General features: G+C 41.4%; 1 pseudogene; it reads right to left on the bottom strand.

The window, feature by feature from the left end:
• Window positions 1-19,668: 19,668 nt before the first annotated feature.
• LOC104673367 lies at window positions 19,669-20,241 on the bottom strand (annotated as a pseudogene).
• Window positions 20,242-21,284: the final 1,043 nt, after the last annotated feature.

Genomic DNA, 21,284 nt, shown 5'->3' with positions numbered 1-21,284 from the left:
ACAGTCCCATGCATGCTACAATGGCATATGCACAGGATGTCTTGTGAGCACTAAAGAGGGCCACCAGTGCAGTGTGGAGTGAGTTCGGTCTTAAGGGACAAGTGGGCATTTACTAGGCAGATGAAGGAAGGGTACTCAAAGCAAGGAGAACCAAATGTAGAAAGCTACAGTGCATGAGTGAAGCAGAAGAAACCCCAAGTAGTTTGTTGGAGCCTCTGGGTTTGGAGGGAATAAAGAAGGAGTAGTAGGAAGCATCAGATCTTATGAGCCTTATAGACAATCTTACAGTCAGAACTTTATTCTGCAGATCATGAAGGAGACATGATTTTTCAAATGTTTTTAAAATAATAGGTATATTGAGATACTCACAGACCAAGAAATTTGCCTTTTAAAGTATACCATACCATGTTTTTTAGTATTGTGCAATCCCATCACAACTATCTAATTTTGAACCTTTTTATCACCCCCCAAAAAAAAAACCCATACCTATTAGCAGTCACTTTACATTCTGTCTTCCTCTGAGCTCCTGGCAACCATTAGTCTACTATCTTTGCAGATTTCCCTGTTCTGGACATTTTATATGAGTGGAATTTTATAATATGTGATCTTTGTGACTGGCTTCTCTGACTTAGCCTGATGTTTTCAAGATTCGTCTAAGTTGCAGCATGTATCACTACTTCATTTTTATAATCAAATCATATTTTGTTGCATAGAAATACCACACTTCCTTTATTCATCAGTTGATGGACATTTCAGTTGTTTGTACTTTTTGGCTATTATGAATAATGCTGCCATGAACATTCATGTACGAATTTTTGTGTGAACATATATTTTCATTTCTTTGGGTATATACCTGTCAGTAGAATTACTGGGTCATATGGTAACTTTATATTTTAACATTTTGGAGAGGTCTCAAACTGTTTTCCAAAGTGACTGCCCCATTTTATAATCTCATTCATACGTTTTATAATCCCATTCATACATTTTATAATCCCAGTGTATGAGGATTTCAATTTCTCTGCATCCTTGTCAACATTTGTTATTGTCTGTCTTTTTTATTTTAGCCATCCTAATGGCTGTGAAGTAGTATCTCATGGTGGTTTTGATTTGCATTTCCCTAATGTCTAATGATGCTGAGCATCTTTTCATGTGCTGCTTGTATCTTCTTTGGAGAAATTCCTATCTTTGCTCCATTTTTAAATTGAGTTATTTGTCTTTTTATTCATTTGTAAAAGTTCATCATATATGCTGGATACAAGTCCCTTATTGGTTATTTAATTTGCAAAACATTTTTCCATTTTGTGGGCTGTCTTTTCACTTTCTTAATGGTGTGCTTTGAAACCAAAAAGTTTTGAATTTTGATGGAGTTTATCTAATTTTTCTTCTGTTGCTTGTGCTTTTGGTGTTACATCAAATAAATCATTGCCTAATCTAAGGTTATAAAAATTTATTCACATATTAAGGGTTTTAGAGTTTTAGCGCTTATATTTAAGTCTATAGTCTATTTTGCATTAATTTTTTAATATGGTCAGGTAGTGGGCCAACTTCATTCTTTTGCATATGTATATCCAGTTGTTCTAGCACCATTTATTGAAAAGGCTATTTTTTCTCTAATTTTTTTTTTTTTTTTTGGAGAAGGAGTCTCACTCTGTTGCCCAGGATGGAGTGCAGTGGCGGGATCTCGGCTCACTGCAACCTCTCCCTCCTGGGCTCAAGTGATTCTCCTGCCTCAGCCTCATGAGTAGCTGGGACTACAGGCACGTGCCACCACATCTGGGTCATTTTTATATTTTTAGTATTTTTAGTTGAGATGGGGTTTCACCATATTAGCCAGGCTGGTCTCGAACTCCTGGCCTCAAGTGATCCATGCACCTCGGTCTCCTCAAGTGCTGGGATTACAGGCATGAGTCACTGTGCCTGTCCTCTAATTTGTTTTTTAAAATGTCATTATAAGTATGCTGGCAATCACATTCTAAGATGCCATGAATTTTTAGATTTATAATTGCTTATTGATGAACTGAACTGCTAACAAGAAAGGAATTTCTCTTGTATTTCACAACTGGATTACTTATGCATCTGGAGATTAATTTATTAATGAATGTCAGTGGAAACATATTTTAATTAATTAATTTATTTTGTTTTTTCTTTGAGGTGGAGTCTCTCTCTGTTGCCCAGGCTGGAGTGCAGCGGTGTGATCTTGGCTCACTGCAACCTCTGTCTCCTGGGTTCAAGCAATTCTCCTGTCACAGCCTCCCAAGAAGCTGGGATTACAGGTGCATACCACCATGTCCAGCTAATATTTTGGATTTTTAGTAGAGATGGAGTTTCACTATGTTGGCCAGGCTGGTCTCAAACTCTGGACCTCAGGCGATCCACCCGCCTCGGACTCCCAAAGTGCTGGGATTACAGGCATGAGCCACTGTGCCGGGCCAGAAACGTATGTTTTTAAACCACTTGAGTTTCTACTGTGTGCCAGGAACTGTGCTAGACACTGGGTGTAAGATGGTCTAGAAAACAGACATGGTCCCTGCCTTCGTGGAGCCTGTAGGCTAGTGAGAGAATAACAGGGGTCCCTGATATAAACTAGAAGAAGTAAAGAAAGCTTTTCCAGTTGAAAAGTCCTCCAAATGAAGGCAAAGCATGAAAAAAGACTAAGAAGGAGCTTGGCTCTTTTGGGAAAATAAAAGGCCAGTAGAACTGGAGTGTAGTGAACAAGGAGAACAGTGGCAGATAAGGCTGAAGAAATGGTCAGGGGCCAGTTAATGCAAGGCCTTATAAACCATGTCCTAAACTGTGTTTTGAGGCTCCCTGGGGTGCCCCAGCAAACTCACCAGGATGCCTTGGATATTTTTAAAATTTGAGGGAAACACAGCGACATCTGTCGAACATCACAGGAACGACTACCTCGAGCTAGTTTCCACTTTAAATCCAGTTATGTTCCTTTGGATGTGTTTTTCCCTCCTTGCTGTGATAAAAAGCAAGACCTAAGGGAAAATCGGTGTGGAGCAAAAGATGAGGATGGCTGTGTCCAATACAGTTCTAAGGTTTGAAAAGTTATGCAGTGCCCAGTAGATGCTAAGTTGTTAGGACATGAATATTTATTGTTTGGATCTAACTACTTAATAGACCAAGATGTTAGTTATTTCTTTTGGCCTGCGTGGGCCTTGAAAAAAACTGCTGAGACACTGTGAGCACCTTGAGCCAAGAAAATGTGGGAGTCTTTACTGTTAAGGATTTTGGGGTTTTGTTCCAAGGGTTACAGGACGTTCTGGAAAGGTATATATGTATGTATGTTTTATTTATTTGACACGGTCTCACTCTGTCACCCAGGCTGGAGTGCAGTGGTGTGTTCTTGGCTCACTGCATGCAACCTCTTCCTCCTGGGCTCAAGCCATCCTCCTGCCTCAGCCTCCCGAGTAGCTGGAATTACAGACGAGCGCCACCATGCCCGGCTAATTTTTGTATTTTTAGTAGAAACAGAGTTTCGCTATGTTGCCTAGGCTGGTCTTCAGACTCAGTGATCTGCCTGCCTCGCCTCCCAGAGTACTGGGATTACAGACATAAGCCACCATGCCATGCCTGGCCTGGAAAGGTTTTGAAAAGAGGAGAGTGCTGTGGAGGCTTTAATATTTTCTAGTAAAACAATATTTTAAAAATCTGGACATTTTACCTAAAGTGATTTTTTCTTTCACTTATTTGTTCAGTTATCACAATGTCTTACTTAGGCTTGAATTTCAATACTCTAATTAAAGGCTGTAATGTTTTCCTCCTTAACAGATAATTTTGCCCCACAGCTAGTTAGAGACCAATCAAGAATGGAAGCAGAGTCGACTTACCTGGCTTTTAAATTGTTTCTTCTTCCACAAACTGCCTACAAAAGGGTGAGGGGGATGTGGGAAGGACTCACTACTTTTCTGATGTCCCTGGGGTCACTTAAAGTTCGAAAGGATAGAACAGATTTCCTAGGCCTACAAAGCTGTCTCCTTTCCAAGGTGCTTGACATTTTTATCCTCTCAAATGGTTTTTGTTTTTTAAAGGCAGCGTCTTCCTCTGTTGCCCAGGCTGGAATGCAGTGGTGTGATTATACCTCACTGCAGCCTTGCTCTCCTGGGCTCAAGTAATCCTCCCACATCAGCCTCCCCAGTAGGTGGGACTACAGGTACATGCCATCACGCCTGGCTAATTTTTAATTTTTTTGTAGAGACGGGGTCTCACTGTGTTGCCCTAGCTGGTCTCAAATTCCTAGTCTCAAGCAATCCTCCCACCTCGGCTCCCAAGGTGCTGAGATTGCAGGCGTGAGCCACTTTGCCCAGCCTTTCTCACATGGGTTTGAAACACTATAGCAGAGATTGCCGGGGCCACCAATGTCCATTCTTCCCTTGCACTTTAGTAAAAGAATGTCAGTCCCCACTTTATTTGGAGCTTATGTCCCCAGCTAGAAGATTGAATTTTTCCTCCTCTCTGACAAGAGATATGGCTATGTGACTAATTCTACCAATATCAAGTCAACTTCCTAGGAGGCTGCTTTAAAAGGAGCTGACTCAGTCCAGGTGCTGTGGCTCCCGCCTGTAATCCCAGCACTTTGGGAGGCCGAGGTGGGCGGATCACGAGGTCAGGAGATCGAGACCATTCTGGCTAACACGGTGAAACCTCGTCTCTACTAAAAATACAAAAAAAATTAGCCGGGCATGGTGGCGGGCGCCCGTAGTCCCAGCTACTTGGGAGGCTGAGGCAGGAGAATGGCGTGAACCCTGGAGGCAGAGCTTGCAGTGAGCCGAGATCGCACCACTGCACTCCAGCCTTGGTGACAGAGTGAGACTCTGTCTCTTGAAAAAAAAAAAAAAAAAAAAAAAAAAAGAGCTGACTCAGCTGGCAGGTGTGTTCTCTCTTGCCTTTCTGTTGTTCCTTCTTTTGGCTTGTGTCACAGACTTGATGGTTAGAGGGCCACCAGCCCTCTTGGACCATGAGGTGATCTTGAGAATCAGTGCCAGTAGTTAGGATGATGGAGCAGAAAGAGGGGACCCTGGATCTCACATGATTATGGAGCCACCATGCCAGTCCTGGACAGCCTTCCTGTGGACTTTAATGTGATAGGGAAATTTCTTTTCTTTTTTTTTTTTTTTTTGGCAGGTGGGGAGGGAAGGACAAAGTTTCGCTCTTGTCCAGGCTGGAGTGCAGTGGCGCAATCTCAGCTCACTGCAACCTTCACCTCCCGGGTTCAAGCAATTCTCCTGTCTCAGTCTCCCAAGTAGCTGGGATTACAGGCATGTGCCACTGCACCTAGCTAATTTTTTGTATTTAGTGGAGATAGGATTTCACCACGTTGGCCAGGCTGGTCTTGAACTCCTGACCTCAGGTGATCTACCTGCCTCGGCCTCCCAAAGCGCTGGGATTACAGGCATGAGCCACTGCACCCAGCCAGGAAATTTTTAAATTTTTATTTTTTTCACTCCTTGCAGAACTTCCAGTGTATGAAAGATAAATTTCTGTCTCATTCAAGACACTGTTACTTGGCTTGAACTCCTCTTTGTTTTATGTAAGCAGCTCTATCTTAATAGTTGTGATATATGATTACCTGAAATAAGGTTCTAGCCATTGAGCCCTCTGTCCAGGGTGGGGACTGACACCTGAACAGATGATTTATTTTGTATTAAAGGATAATTTTTTCTTTGGGCACAATTTCAGCCCCAAATTTATTCTCAACATTTTTAGCCAGGGCCCTTCTTTGGCATTACTTAGGCAGTTTAGCAGAGTAAATTTTTTTCCTCTCTCTTCCCTACCCCCATTTATATATATCCTGACCATAAAAATAATTTCTCAATTTATAGATTTTATAATCCATATCCAATAACAATAATTCTATAGCCCTCTTGAACCAGAAATGGAATTATAAATTGTCATGGATAGGAAAGGTAGATAGAGAGAGATGTAATATTTATCAGTATCATGTGGAAAGTGCAAAAGGAAAAACAAGTAAAGAACAGCTAAGGTAATCTTAAAGTGAGCACATTCAATCCTAACAAGGTAAATATTGTTATTTCCATCTTCACAGATGAAGAAACAGGCTCAGGCAGTTAAGTAACTTGTCCATAAGATATATGTCCATAAAAATCTTAAACTCAAGACTTGTTGATTCTAAAACTTATAAACTTTTTTTTTTTTTTTTTTTTTTTTGGAGACAGAGTCTTTCTCTGTCACCCAGGCTGGAGTGCAGTGGCGAGATCTTGGCTCACTGCAAGCTCCGCCTCCCTGGTTCACGCCATTCTCCTGCCTCAGCTTCCCCAGTAGCTGGGACTACAGGCGCCTGCCACCACGCCCGGCTAATTTTTTTGTATTTTTAGTAGAGATGGGGTTTCACCGTGTTAGCCAGGATGGTCTCCATCTCTTGACCTCGTGAGCCGCCCGTCTCAGCCTCCCAGAGTGCTGGGATTACAGGTGTGAGCCATCACTCCTGGTCTAAAACTTTTCCTATGAACCTTTTAATGTGTTAGTCATGTGTTTATAAAAATATATTGAAAGATTTTGTGATTAATTTCGACCCCACTGTAGAGGGCTACAGAGCTTATTCGTGAGAATAAGGTGTTAATTCACTCAGTTGGTGGATTGGTACACTCCCCAAATCTCATCCTCACGGGCCCACCAGGAGATGGGAAGTGATAGTTCCTGAGGCTGGAGGGGATCAAAGACAGGAAAGAGCGTATTTTATGTGGTACTGAGTGAAATCAGTTCTGTTTTATCATAATCCACCCAAATTTAGAATGTGTCATGGGTAAGGTCTTTCAATAGGAGTGCTGATAATGAAGCCTCTGTGGGAATGACATTTTAAGAACCTTTGTGTGTAAGACAAAAGGAGAAATCTATTCCCTCACCTAAAACATGCCAAAATGGCAATTTGTCTGTTCTCACGCTGCTAATAAAGACATAGCTGAGACTGGGTAATTTATAAAGGAAAGAGGTTTAATTGACTCAGAGTTCCACATGGCTGGGGAGACCTCACAATTGTGGCTGAAGGCAAATAAGGAGCCAAGTGATGTCTTACATGGCGCCAGGCAAGAGAGCTTGTGCAGGGGAACTCCTACTTATAAAACCATCAGATTTGGTGAGACATATTCACTACCACGAGAACAGTATGTAGGAAACCACCCCCCCATGATTCAATTATCTCCACTTGTCCCAGCCCTTGACACGTGGGCATTATTACAATTCAAGATGAGATTTGGGTGGGGACACATCTAAACCATGGCAGCAATCAAGTGTTGGTCCAATGTTTACTATGAAAACCAGACATTTGCTCTGAATCATGGAGTACTTGACATTGTATTTATTATATTCCCTCAGAAAGCAGGTATCTTTTCCCAGAAGGCATTTTTGTCTCTGAAGGAATAGTTTCAGTCCTAGAGATAGTTTTCACCTGAGACAGGCCACAGTTGAAATTCCGAGGTCTTTATATTACATCCAGGTTTACTGATTGTAGTATAAATATTCAATGTAAAACAGGGTCTTGCTATTTTGCTCAGGCTGGATTCAAACTCCTGGGTTTAAGTGATCCTTTTGCCTCAGCTTCCCGAGTAGCTGAGACTAGAGCCAAGTGTCACTGCACTCAGCTTCAATATTATTATTGTTGTTGTTTTAATGAAGAACATTCTATTATCTTCTAGTCTGTGACAGTTCATATTATTTACACATTTCTGGCGAGGCACAGTGGCTCATGCCTGTAATCCCAGCACTTTGGGAAGCTGAGGTGGGTGGATCACTTGAAGTCAGGAGTTCAAGACCAGCCTGGCCAACATGACAAAACCCCGTTTCTACTGAAAATACAAAAATTAGCCAGGCATGGTGGCACATGCCTGTAATCTCAGCTACTCGGGAGGCTGAGGCAGGAGAACAGCTTGAACTCAGGAGGTAGTGGTTGCAGTGAGCTGAGATCATACCACTGCACTCCAGCCCAGGCAACAGAGTGAGATTTCATCTCAAAAAAAAAAAAAAAAAAAAAAATTTCTAACTAAACATTTGAATCTTTTAAAATTAGAAAATAAACTTATAATACTTTTATGAGATTAATATAATCCATATCACTAAACCGTATTCTTCCAGTCTAGCTGAAACTTCGTACCCTTTGATCATCATCTCCTCTATCCCCATTCCCTTCACACACCCACCCCACCTCTGGTAATCATTTTTTTACTTTGTTTTTATGAGATCAACTTTTTTAGATTCCACATATAAATAAGATCATACAATATTTGTCTTTCTGTGTCTGGCTTATTTCACTTAACATAATGTCCTCCAGATTCATCTATATTGTTGCAAATGACACAATTTCCTTCTCTTTTGAGGTTAAATAGTATTCTTTTGTGTATATATGCACCACATTTTATTTATTCACTCATTTGTTGATGGACACTTAGGTTGGCTTCTGTGTCTTGGCTATTGTGAATAATGCTGAAATGAACATGGAAGTGCAGATATGTCTTCAACATACTGCTTTCAATTCCATTGGATATATACCCAGAAGTGGGATTACTGGATAATAAGGTAAATCTATTTTTATTTTTTTGAGGAACCTCGATGTAGCCCTTCTGACAGGTGTGAGGTGATAGCTCATGATTTTATTTGCATTTCCCTATGCTTAGAGATGTTGAGCGTTTTTTAAAAACATCTATTGGCCATTTTTATGTCTTCTTTTGATACACGTCTCTTCAGGTCCTTTGCCCATTTATTAATTGGGTTATTTGTTATCTTGGTATTGAATTGAGTTCCTAATGTATTTTGGATATTAGACCCTTTTCTTTTTTTTCTTCTTCTTTTTTTTTTTTTTTCTTTTTTGAGACGAAGTCTCACTCTGTCACCCAGGTTTGAGCGCAGTTGCTCACTGCAACCTTCGCCTCCTGGGTTCAAGTGATTCTCCTGCCTCAGCCTCCCGTGTAACTGGGATTACAGATGTGGACCGCTATGCCTGGCTAATGTTTGTAATTTTAGTAGAGACGGGGTTTCACCATGTTGGCCAGGCTGGTCTGAAACTCCTGCCCTAAAGTTATGCGCCTACCTCACCCTTCCAAAGTGCTGGGATTACAGGTGTGAGCCACTGGGCCTGGCCTAGCCCCTTTATTAATGTATGGTTTGAAAATATTTTTTCCCAATCCTTGGGTTGTCTCTGCACTCTGTTAAAAGTTTCCTTTGCTGTGCAGAAGCTTTTTAATTTGATATGAGCCATTTTGTCTATTTTTGCTTTTGTTGCTTATGCTTTTGAAGGCCTATTCAAGAAATCATTGCCCAGACCAATATGCTGGAGCTTTTCTTCTATGTTTTTTTCTAGTAGTTTTACAGTTTCAGGTCTTATGTTTAAGTCTTTAATCCATCTTGAGTTTTATTTTATTTTATTTTTTTTTGAGACAGGGTTTCACTGTTGTCCAGGCTGGAGTACAGTGGCAGAATCACAGCTCACTGCATCCTCAACCTCCCAGGTTCAAGCAGTCCTCCTGCCTCATCCCCACAGATAGCTGGGATTACAGGTGCACACCACCACACCCTGCTAATTTTTTTATTTTTTGTAGAGATGGTTTTGCCATGTTGCCCAGGCTGGTCTCAAATTCCTGGGCTCAAGAGATCTGCCCACCTCGGCCTCCTACAGTGCTAGGATTACAGGTGTGAGCCGCTGCACCTGGCTTTGATTTGATTTTTGTATGTGGTGTGAGATAAGGGTCCAGTTGCAGTTTTCTGCATGTGGATATCCAATTTTACCAAAATTTATAAAGAAACTATCCTTTCCCCATTGTGTGTTCTTGGTACCTTTGTAAAATATCAATTAACCATAAATAGTTCAGTTTATTTCTGTGCTCCTGTTCCAGTGTGAGTGTTTTTATGCCAGTACCATGCTGTTATAACAACTTTATAACATGTTTTGAACTCAGGGAATATAATGCCTCCAGCTTTTTTTTTTTTTGCTCAAGATTGCTTTGGCTGTTTGGGGTCTTTTGTGGTTCCACTTGAATTTTAGAATTTTTTTCTTCTATTTCTGTGAAAACTGGCATTGGAACTTGAGATTACACAGAATCTGTAGCTTTCTTGGGTAGTGTAGACATTTTAACAATATTCTTCTAATCCATGAACATAGGATATCATTCCATTTATTTTTATCTTCAATTTCTTTATCAATCTTTTATTGTCCTCAGTATACAGGTCTTTCATCTCTTTGGTTAAATTTACTCCTGACTTTTTTTTTTTTTGGTGGTATTGTAAATGGGATTGTTTTCCTATTAATTTCTCTTTCAGATAGTTTTTAGTATATAGAAATGCTACTGATATTTGTATTTTTTTTTTCTTTTTTGAGACAGAGTCTTGCTCTGTTGTCCAGGTTGGAGTATAGTGGTATGATCGTGGCTCACTGCAACCTCCACCTCTGGGTTCAAGTGATTCTCCTGCCTCAGCCTCCCGAGCAGCTAGGACTACAGTCGGGCACTACCACACCCAGCTAATTTTTGTATTTTTAGTAGAGATGGGGTTTCACCATGTTGGCTAGGCTGGTCTCGAACCCCTGACCTCAAGTGATCTGCCTGCCTCGGCCTCCCAAAGTGCCCTCCTTGGCCTCCCATGCCAGGCCTTATACCAAACATTTAAAGAAGAACTAATATCAACCCTTCTCAAACTCTTCCTGAAAATTGAAGAGGAGGGAATACTTCCAAACTCATTTTACAAGGCCAGCACTGCCCTTAGGCCAAAGGCAGAAACCTACAAGCCAGGCTGGGTGTGGTGGCTCACGTCTGTAATCCCAGCACTTTGGGAAGCCAAGGTGGGTGGATCACCTGAGGTCAGGAGTTCGAGACCAGCCTGGCCAACATGGTGAAACCCCATCTCTACTAAAAATACAAAAATTAGCCAAGTGTGGTGGTGCATGCTTGTGGTCCCAGCTACTTAGGAGGCTGAGGCAGGAGAATCACTTGAACCTGGGAGGCAGAGGTTTCAGTGAGCCTCAGTCGTGCCACTGCACTCTAGCCTGAGTGACAGAGTGACATTCTGTCTCAAAACAAACAAGCAGAAATCCTTGACAAAACATTAGCAAACCAAATTCAACAGCACATTAAAAAGTTTTTTCACCATGTTCAAGCATGATTTATCCCTGTGATACAAGAATGGTTCAACATACATAAATCAATAAGTGTGATACACCATATTGACAAAATGAAGGACAAAAACCACATGATCATCTCAGTAGTTGCAGAAAAAGCATTTAACAAAATTCAGTATCCTCTTATGATTAAAAACTCTCAACAATTAGGCATAAAAGGAACGTACCTCAACACAATAAAAGCCATATATGAAAAGCCCACAGATAACATCATACTTTTTTTTTTTTTTTTGATGGAGTCTCGCTCTGTCATCCAGGCTGGAGTGCAGTGGTGCGATCTCAGCTCATTGCAACCTCTGCTTCCTGCATTCAAGCGATTCTTCTGCCTCCACCTCCCAAGTAGGTGGGACTATAGGCATGCGCCACTACACCCCAGCTAATTTTTCTATATTTAGTGGAGACGAGGTTTCACCATGTTGGCCAGGCTGGTCTCAAACTCCTGGCCTCAAGTGATCTGCCTGCATCTGCCTCCCAAAGTGCTGGAATTACAGGTGGGAGCCACTGCATTAGGCCGCCTTTTTTTTTTTTTTTTTTTTTTTAAAAAAACGTGGGCATTTGTTGCTATAGACTTCCCTCTTCTCACGACTGCTTTTGCTGCATCCCTTAAGTTTTGATATGTTGTGTTTCCATTTTTGTCTATCTCAGGACATTTTAAATTTTCCTTTTAATTTCTTCTTTGACCCATTGGTTGTTCAGGAGCTTGTTGTTTAATTTCCATATATTTGTGAATTTTCCATGTTTCCTCCTATTATTGATTTCTAGTTTCATACCATGTGGTCAGAAGGGACACTTGTTATGATTCAGTCTTCTTAAATTTGGTAAGACTTGTTTTGTGGACTAACATGTGGTCTATCCTGGAGAATGTTTCGTGTATAATTGAGAAGAATTTATATTGTTTGCTAATAGAATCTTCTTTATGTCTAGGATTAGAAGCAATTTATTAGGTTGATGGAACTATAGGGTTTTTGTTTAAGTTTTTAAACTTTTTATGATACAAAATGGGAGAAAAAAGCTAAGTTTTTTATAGTATTAAATGATGCACAGAGATTTTGCATTTACATTTAGAACTCTTTTAAGAATTTCAGAGTGTAAGCATGAATGAGGCTTGTTAAAAGAAAAACCTTAGACAAATTAAATTTAACAGTTTAATTGAACAAAGAACTGTTTGTGAATTCGGCAGCCCCCTGAACCAGAATAGATTCAGAGAGACTCTGGAGCTAATGCATGGTCAAAGATTGATGGACAGGAAAAGGGAAGTGACATATAGAAAATGGAAATGAGGTACAGAAACAGGAGGATTGGTTATAGCTCGGTGTTTGTCTTATTTGAACACATTTGAACAATTGACCTCCTGTGATTGACTGAGACTTGGTGATTGGCATAGGAGTAGGTTGTGGTCTGTTTACACATCTAGTTAGGTTACAGTTCACTCTGTATGGAGCAACCTTTAGCCCAAACTTAGGATATGGAAGGAGGTAGCTTTAGGCTAAACCTAGTTTAACATGCTCTACTGATGTCATGAGATTAAAAAAAAAAAGAGCTGTGTTCCCTGTGTTCTTTTCTCATGAATATAGTTTAATATAGACTATTAGACCATTCATTCAAAGATACTGGCTTCCTAGGAGTATTGTACTTATTTTTCCAAAGGACTCGCATTGGGTACTCATTTTTGGCAGCCTCCCTCGTTATAGGACATCCCTTCAAAGTTACCCATTAACCAAATTCCATTTTGGAATCTGCAGTTATAAACCAGTCTTACTAGTGTAAGGATAAACTGCATTCCAAGAAACTGAGCCACAATAATAAAGGAATCCACAGCTCTTTGTTTCCCCAGATTTATAAATTTTCTTGGATTTTGGTGAACTCATAAATAGGATCTTTAGTTCTCTAGCAAAAAAGATTATGAAAACTATTTGTTGGCTTTAGTACCTGGGAGAGTGTGTTAGAGAGTTCAGTGTGGAGTGAATATTATCAACTCTTGAAAAAAGAATTATGTTGTTAATTATGGCATGAGCTTAATATCCATTTAATTTTATATCAAAATGCATTTTCCTGGCCCTGAGAGTTTTTCTGCACTGAATTCGGAATTGAAGTACAGTTGACCCTTGAACAACATGGGGATTAGGGGTATCAACCATCAGCCCTTCACACATTCAGAAATCCACATAGAACTTTTGACTCCCCAAAAGCTTAACTGCCAATAGCCTACTGTGGACCAGAAGCCGTACTGGCAACATAAACTATCACTTTTTTTAATATATGTGATATGTACTATATACTGTATTCTTACAATAAAGTAAGCTGGGGAATAGAAAATGTTATTAAGAAAATCATCTGGGGCACAGTGGCTTATGCCTATAATCCCAGCTCTTTGGGAGGCCAAGGCACGCAGATCACCTGAGGTCAGGAGTTGGAGACCAGCCTGGTCAATATGGCGAAACCCTGTCTCTAATAAAAACACAAAAATTAGCTGGCATGGTGGTGCGTACCTGTAATCCCAGCTACGTGGGAGGCTGAGGCGGGAGAATTGCTTGAACCCAGAAGGCGGAGGTTGCAGTGAGCCGAGATCGCACCACTGCACTGCAGCCTGGTCAACAGAGGGAGACTCCATCTCAAAAAACAGAAAAAAAAAAAGAAAAGAAAATGTTATTAAGAACATCATAAGGAAGATAAAAATATATTTACTATGTATTAAGTGGAAGTGGATCATTATAAAGCTCTTCATCCTCCTCATCTTCATGTTGAATAGGCTCCGGAAGAGAAAGAGAAGGTGTTGGTCTTGCTGTCTGTCTTGGGTGGCAGAGGCAGAAGAAAATCTATGTCTGATAGACCCACGCGGTTCAAACCCATGTTGTTCAAAGGCCAGCTGTATATTCTTCCTTTGAGTATTTTAATTAAGAAATTTGTTTTTAAATTGACTTACTTATGTTTTACAAATTTGCGTGCTAGAAATTTCAGCTAATAAAAACTCCACACCATACCTGCCATTATTTATTCCAAATCCTTAGCCCTGTTTGGTCTGTTGAACTTCTCTGATTTTGATTTTTAATTTCTGGGCAAATGGCTTTCCCACAGTTGACAACACACACACACACACACACACATTTATATATGTGTGTATATATACATATATTTATGTATTAAATGTATATATATATTTTATATGTGTGTGTATATTTATATATTTTTTCCTGCTGCTTGAATCAGCATACAACGTACATTTTTTTAAATGAAATATTGCACATACGGGGAAATAGGATAGCACATAGTATTCTCCTATTTTTCCAATTTGCATGGGAAATGGAGGGGGTACATTTGCACTTTCCATATTTCCTTTTTGTCATATTTGTGTGAGCTTTGTTTTTAACTACAGATACAGTTGAAGTCCACTTTGTACCTCCTCTAATCACAGAGGCAAATATATAATCTTCCTGTCCTTGATTTTACGCTTTTACTACAAATGTATTTTGTCCCTAAACATTTATTACAAATGCATTTTGCCCCTAAATAGTATGTAAAACTAGCCATTCATGGTGGCTCACGCCTGTAATCCCAGAACTTTGGAAGACCAAGGTGGGAGGATCATTTGAGCCCAGGAGTTCAAGACCAGCCTGGGCAATATGGCGAGACCTCGTCCCTATAAAAAAATCCAAAAATTAGCCTGACATGATGGTGTGTGCCTGTAGTCCCAGCTACCCGGGAGGCTGAGGTGGGAGGATCTTGTGGGCCCAGGATGTCCAAGCCACAGTGAACTGAGATCCCGCCACGTGCCACTGCGCTCCAGCCTGGGCAACAGAGCAAGACACCATTTCCCTACCACCATCCCCCTCACCAGCCCCCTACCCCCCAATGCCAACAAAGAAAATACTACAGTTGTTTGGTGTAGTTAAAAATTCTACATACACATGTATTACCTGCAACCCACTTTTCCCATTCAATATTAAGTCCTTAAGAGTCACCTACATTTACTTTTTTTTTTTGAGATGGAGTTTTGCTTGTTGCCCAGGCTGGAGTGCAGTGGCATGATCTCGGCTCACCTCACCCTCCACCTCCTTGGTTCAAGCAAGTCTCCTGCCTGAGCCTCCCGAGTAGCTGGGATTGCAGGCATGCACCACCATGCCTGGCTATACCTTTTTTTTTTTTTTAAAGACAGGGTCTTGGGATGGGCGCTGTGGCTCATACCTGTAATCCCAGCCCTTTGGGAGGCCCAGACAGGCTGATCACCTGAGGTCAGCAGTTTGAGACTAGCCTGGCCAACATGATGAAATCCTGTCTCTAAGAAAAACACAAAATTAGCCAGGCATGGTGGTGTGTACCTGTAATCCCAGCTACTTGAGAGGCTGAGGCAGGAGAATCGCTTGAACCCAGGAGGTGGAGGTTGCAGTGAGCTGCAATCGCGCCATTGCACTCCAACCTGGGCAACAAGAGTGAAACTCCGTCTCAAAAATAAAAAGAAAAAAGAGACCGGGTCTTAGTCCATTGACTAGGCTGGCCTTGAACTCCTAGGCTCAAGCCATCCTCCTGCCTCAGCCTATCGAGTAGCTGGGACTACAGGCATGCACCACTGTGCCTGGCACACATTCACTTTTGTAAATTTAATATATGAATTTGCATTTCACTGTGTGAAATTACCACCATTTATTCATTGTCTATTTATGGACATTTGGTACGAGTCCCCATTTATCACATTATTTCAGTGCTTCTTAATATTTGACTGTGATTTTTGCCAGTTTGGCTGTGTGGACCAGCATTTCACCATGATTTAAATTTTTGCTTCCCTGATTACAATGGTGAGGTTGACCGGTCTTTTTCTTTTCTTTTTTTTTGAGACAGAGTCTCACCCTATTGCCCAGGTTGGAGTGCAGTGGCGCAATCTTAGCTCACTGCAACCTCCGCCTCCCAGGTTCAAGCAAGTCTTCTATGTTAGCCTCCCGAGTAGCTAGGAGTACAGGTGTGTACTACCATGTGCAGCTGACATTTGTTTTTTTTTTTTGTTTTTTTTGAGATGGAGTCTCACTCTGTTGCCCAGGCTGGAGTGCAGTGGTGCTATCTGGGCTCACTGCAACCTCCACCTCCCAGACTCAAGTGATTCTCCTGTCTCAGCCTCCAGAGTAACTGGGATTACAGGTGCATGCCACCACGCCCAGCTAATTTTTTGTATTTTAGTAGAGACAGGGTTTCACTGTGTTGCTCAGGCTGGTCACAGACTCCTGAGCTCAGGCAATCCACCTGCCTCGACCTCCCAAAGTGCTAGGATTACAGGCATGGGCCACCAAACCTGGCCTAACAGTTGTATATTTTCAGTAGAGATGGGGTTTCACCAAGTTGCCCAGGCTAGTCTCGAACTCCTACCTCAAGTGATCTGTCCACCTTGGCCTCCCTAAGTGCTGGGATTACAAGTGTAAGCCACTGCGCCTAGCCCTGTATACACATTTCAATACATCATGTAATATATACATATAATTTGTATTAGTCAATTAAAAAAATAAGAAAATGAAAAAGAACCACTGCAAAAAAGAAAAAAGATTATGGCTTTTGAATTTCTCCCTTCAAAGTGACATACACATTTAGAGAGACTAAGAGCTTCTTCTGAATTTGGGAGGTGGAGTGACATACTTTTTAAAAAATTTTATTATACTTTAAGTTCTGGGGTACGTGTACAGAATGTGCAGGTTTGTTACATAGGTATACACGTGCCATGGTGGTTTGCTGCACCCATCAACACGTCATCTACATTAGGTATTTCTCCTAATGCTATCCCTCCCCCAGCCCCCCACCCCACGATAGGCTCCAGTGTGTGATGTTCCCCTCCCTGTGTTCATGTGTTCTCATTGTTCAACTTCCACTTCTGAGTGAGAACATGCAGTATTTGGTTTTCTGCTCTTGCGTTAGTTTGCTGAGAATGATGGTTTCCGGCTTCATCCATGTCCCTGCAAAGGACATGAATTCATCCTTTTTTATGACTGCATAGTATTCCATGGTGTGTATGTGCCGCATTTTCTTTATCCAGTCTATAACTGATGGGCATTTGGGTTGGTTCCAATCTTTGCTATTGTGAATAGTGCTGCAATAAACATATGTGTGCATGTGACTTTATAGTAGAATGATTTATCATCCTTTGGGTATATACCCAGTAATGGGATGGCTGGGTCAAATGCTATTTCTTGTTCTAGATCCTTGAGGAATTGCCACACCATCTTCCACAATGGTTGAACCAATTTACACTCCCACCAACAGAGTAAAAGTGCTCCTATTTCTCCACATCCTCTCCAGCATCTGTTGTCTCCGGACTTTTTAATGATTGCCATTCTAACTGGCGTGAGATGGTATCACATTGTGGTTTTGATTTGCATTTCTCTAATGACCAGTGATGATGACCTTTTTTTCATATGTTTGTTGACTGCATACATGTCTTCTTTTGAGAATTGTCTGTCCATATCCTTTGCCCACTTTTTGATGGGGTTGTTTGATTTTTTCTTGTAAATTTGGTTAAGTTCTTCATAGATTCTGTATATTAACCCTTTGTCAGATGGATAGATTGCAAAAATTTTCTTCCATTCTGTAGGTTGCGTGTTCACTATGATGATAAAAGTTTCTTTTGCTGTGCGGAAGCCCTCTAGTTTAATTAGATTCCATTTGTCAATTTTGGCTTTTGTTGCCATTGCTTTTGGTGTTTTAGTCATGAAGTCTTTGCCCATGCCTGTGTCCTGAATGCTATTGCCTAGGTTTTTTAACTAGGATTTTTATGCTTTTAGGTCTTTTTTTTTTTTTTTTTTTTTTTTTTTTTTTTGAGATAGAGTCTTGTTCTGTCGCCCAGGCTGGAGTGCAGTGGAATGATCTTGGCTCACTGCAACCTCCACCTCCCAGGTTCACGCGATTCTCCTACCTCAGCCTCCTGAGTAGCTGGGATTACAGGTGCACACCACCACACCCGGCTAATTTTTTGTGTATTTTTAGTAGAGACAGGGTTTCACTATGTTGGCCAGACTGGTCTCGAACTCCTGACCTCGTGATCCGCCCGCCTCAGCCTCCCAAAGTGCTGGGATTACAGGCATGAGTCACCGTGCCTTTAGGTCTTACGTTTAAGACTTTAATCCATCTTGAGTTAATTTTTGTATAAGGTGTAAGGAAGGGGTCCAGTTTCAGTTTTCTGCATATGGCTAGCCAGTTTTCCCAGCACCATTTATTAAGTAGAGAATCCTTTCCCCAGTGCTTGTTTTTGTCAGGTTTGTCAAAGATCAGATGGTTGTAGATGTGTGGTGTTATTTCTGAGGCCCCTGTTCTGTTCCATTGGTCTATATATCTGTTTTGGTACCAGTACCATGCTGTTTGGGTTACTGTAGTCTTGTAATATAGTTTGAAGTCAGGTAGCATGATGCCTCTAGCTTTGTTCTTTTTGCTTAGAATTGTCATGGCTATGCAATCTCTTTTTTTTGGTTTCATATGAGATTTAAAGTAGCTTTTTCTAATTCTGTGAAGAAAGGCAGTGGTAGCTTGATGGGGATAGCATTGAATCTATGAATTACTTTTGGCAGTATGGCCATTTTCACAACATCAATTCTTCCTATCCATGAGCATGAAATGTTTTTCCATTTGTTTGTGCCCTCTCTTATTTCCTTGAGTAGTGGTTTGTAGTTCTCCCCCTTGTAAGTTGTATTCCTAGGTATTTTTTTCTCTTTGTAGCAATTGTGAATGAGAGTTCACTCATGATTTGGCTCTCTATTTATTATTGGTGTATAGGAATGCTTGTGATTTTTGCACATTGATTTTGTATCCTGAGACTGCTGAAGTTGCCTTGCATCCCAGGGATGAAGCCACCTTGATCATGGTGGATAAGCTTTTTGATGTGCTGCTGGATTCAGCTTGCCAGGATTTTATTGAGGATTTTCACATCGATGTTCATCAGGGATCTTGGCCTGAAATTTTCTTTTTTTGTTGTGTCTCTGCCAGGCTTTGGTATCAGGATGATGCTGGCCTCATAAAATGAGTTAGGGAGGATTCCCTCTTTTTCTGTTGTTTAGAATAGTTTCAGAAGGAATGATACCAGCTCCTCTTTGTACCTCTGGTAGAATTTGGCTGTGAATCCATCTGGTCCTGGACTTTTTTTGGTTGGTAGGCTATTAGTTACTGCCTCAATTTCAGAACTTGTTATTGGTCTATTCAGGGATTCAACTTCTTCTTTGTTTAGACTTGGGAGGGTGTATGTGTCCAGGAATTTATCCATTTCTTCTAGATTTTCTAGTTGATTTGCGTAGAGGTGTTTACAGTATTCTCTGATGGTAGTTTGTATTTCTGTGGGGTCGGTGGTGATATCCCCTTTATCATTTTTTATTGCATCTATTTGATTCTTCTCTCTTTTCTTCTTTATTAGTCTGGCTAGCGGTCTATCAATTTTGTTGATCTTTTCAAAAAACCAGCTCCTGGATTCATTGATTTTTTGGAGGGTTTTTCATGTCTCTATCTCTTTCAGTTCTGCTCTGATCTTAGTTATTTCTTGTCTTCTGCTAGCTTTTCTAGCTTTTGAATTTGTTTGCTCTTGCTTCTCTAGTTTTTTTTCCCACCAGTTGTCAAATGATCCTTGTTGAAGTATTTTCCTTTGTGGTTAACTTGGCTGCGCATTCCATAGCACCACTGTTGATGTCATCTATGATGTCATGAGGGTGGCAGCCATCAACATTACAGCCCACGGACTGGGCGGTCCCCAGGATGTCTTTAATGGTTCCAGAGAGTTCTCTGGCTAAGGATCGGTGCCACATCTGTCGAGCAATGTTGATAGTCTCATCATAAGTGATATTCCCACTGTGTTTAATGTTTTTCTGTTTCTTTCTGTCTCTTGGTGGTTCATTGAGAGCTTTGATGATCAGGGCAGAGGCAGAAGGCACCACTTCACTCTGGGCCTGTCTGTTCTGAACGGTCAGTTTCACTGTAATCCTCAGGCCCTTCCAGTCACCCGTTGCGTTGGCAATGTCATCACCATCCTTTTATGGAGACAGACCCAGAGGGCCGATCTTGGGGGCCAGGGCAGAAGTGGCACTGACTTCACCTCTGGTGCACCTCAGGTATACGACTTTGATCTCGTTAGGGTCAAACTTTGGCAGCATGGTGGAGGCAGCTGGTGTCGGATGAACGCGGATTCGGGACGACCGAAGAAAGTTGCACCTTAGCCTCCTCTGAGCCAAAAGCTGAGACCTCTCTAGTTCTTTTAATTGTGATGTTAGGGTGTTGATTTCAGATCTTTCCTGCTTTCTCTTGTGGGCATTTAATGCTATAAATTTCCCTCTAAACACTGCTTTAGATGTGTCCCAGAGATTCTGGTACATTGTGTTTTTGTTCTCATTGGTTTCAAAGAACTTATTTATTTCTGCCTTAATTTTGTTGTTTACACAGTAGTCACTCAGGAGCACGTTGTTCAGTTTCCTTGTAGTTGTGTGGTTTTGAGTGAGTTTCTTAAGGGAATTGCTGGCAAGATGGTCAAATAGGAACAGCTGCGGTCTGCAGCTCCCAGCGAGGTCGTTGCGTAAGATGGGTGATTTCTGCATTTCCACCTGAGATATCTGATTCATCTCACTGGGACTGGTTGGACAGTGGGTGCAGCCCCCAGAGGGCGAGCCAAAGCAGGGTAGAGTGTCGCCTTACCCTGGAAGCACAAGGAGTCAGGGAACTCCCTCCCCTAAGCCAAGGGAAGCACTAAGGGACTGTGCCGTGAGGAACACTGTACTCCAGCACAGATACTGCGCCTTTCCCATGGTCTTCACTTTTTTTTTTTTTTCAAGACAGGGTCTTGTACTGTCACCCAGGCTGGAGTACAGTGGCGCAATCTCGACTCACTGCAACCTCCGCCCCCCGGGTTCAAGCAATTCTCCTGTCTCAACCTCCTGGGATTACAGGTGCATACCACCACGCCCAGCCAATTTTTGTATTTTTAGTAGAGATGGGGTTTCACCATGTTGGCCAGGCTGGTCTCGAACTCCTGACCTCGTGATCCTTCCGCCTCAGCCTCCCAAAGTACTGGAGTTACAGGCGTGAGCCACCATGCGTGGCTGAGTGACATACATTTTTAGCTCTATTAAGAAAGAGTTAAAGCTAAGAGTCTTTGATCTGCTAGGATTTCTAACATGTGAACTCTGCATGCTTTCTGTAAGTCTACCAGATGTAGCCA

Source organism: Rhinopithecus roxellana, chromosome 5, assembly GCF_007565055.1.
Source record: "Rhinopithecus roxellana isolate Shanxi Qingling chromosome 5, ASM756505v1, whole genome shotgun sequence".
Classification (NCBI taxonomy): domain Eukaryota; kingdom Metazoa; phylum Chordata; class Mammalia; order Primates; family Cercopithecidae; genus Rhinopithecus; species Rhinopithecus roxellana.
This window is presented reverse-complemented; position numbering and strand designations above follow the sequence as displayed.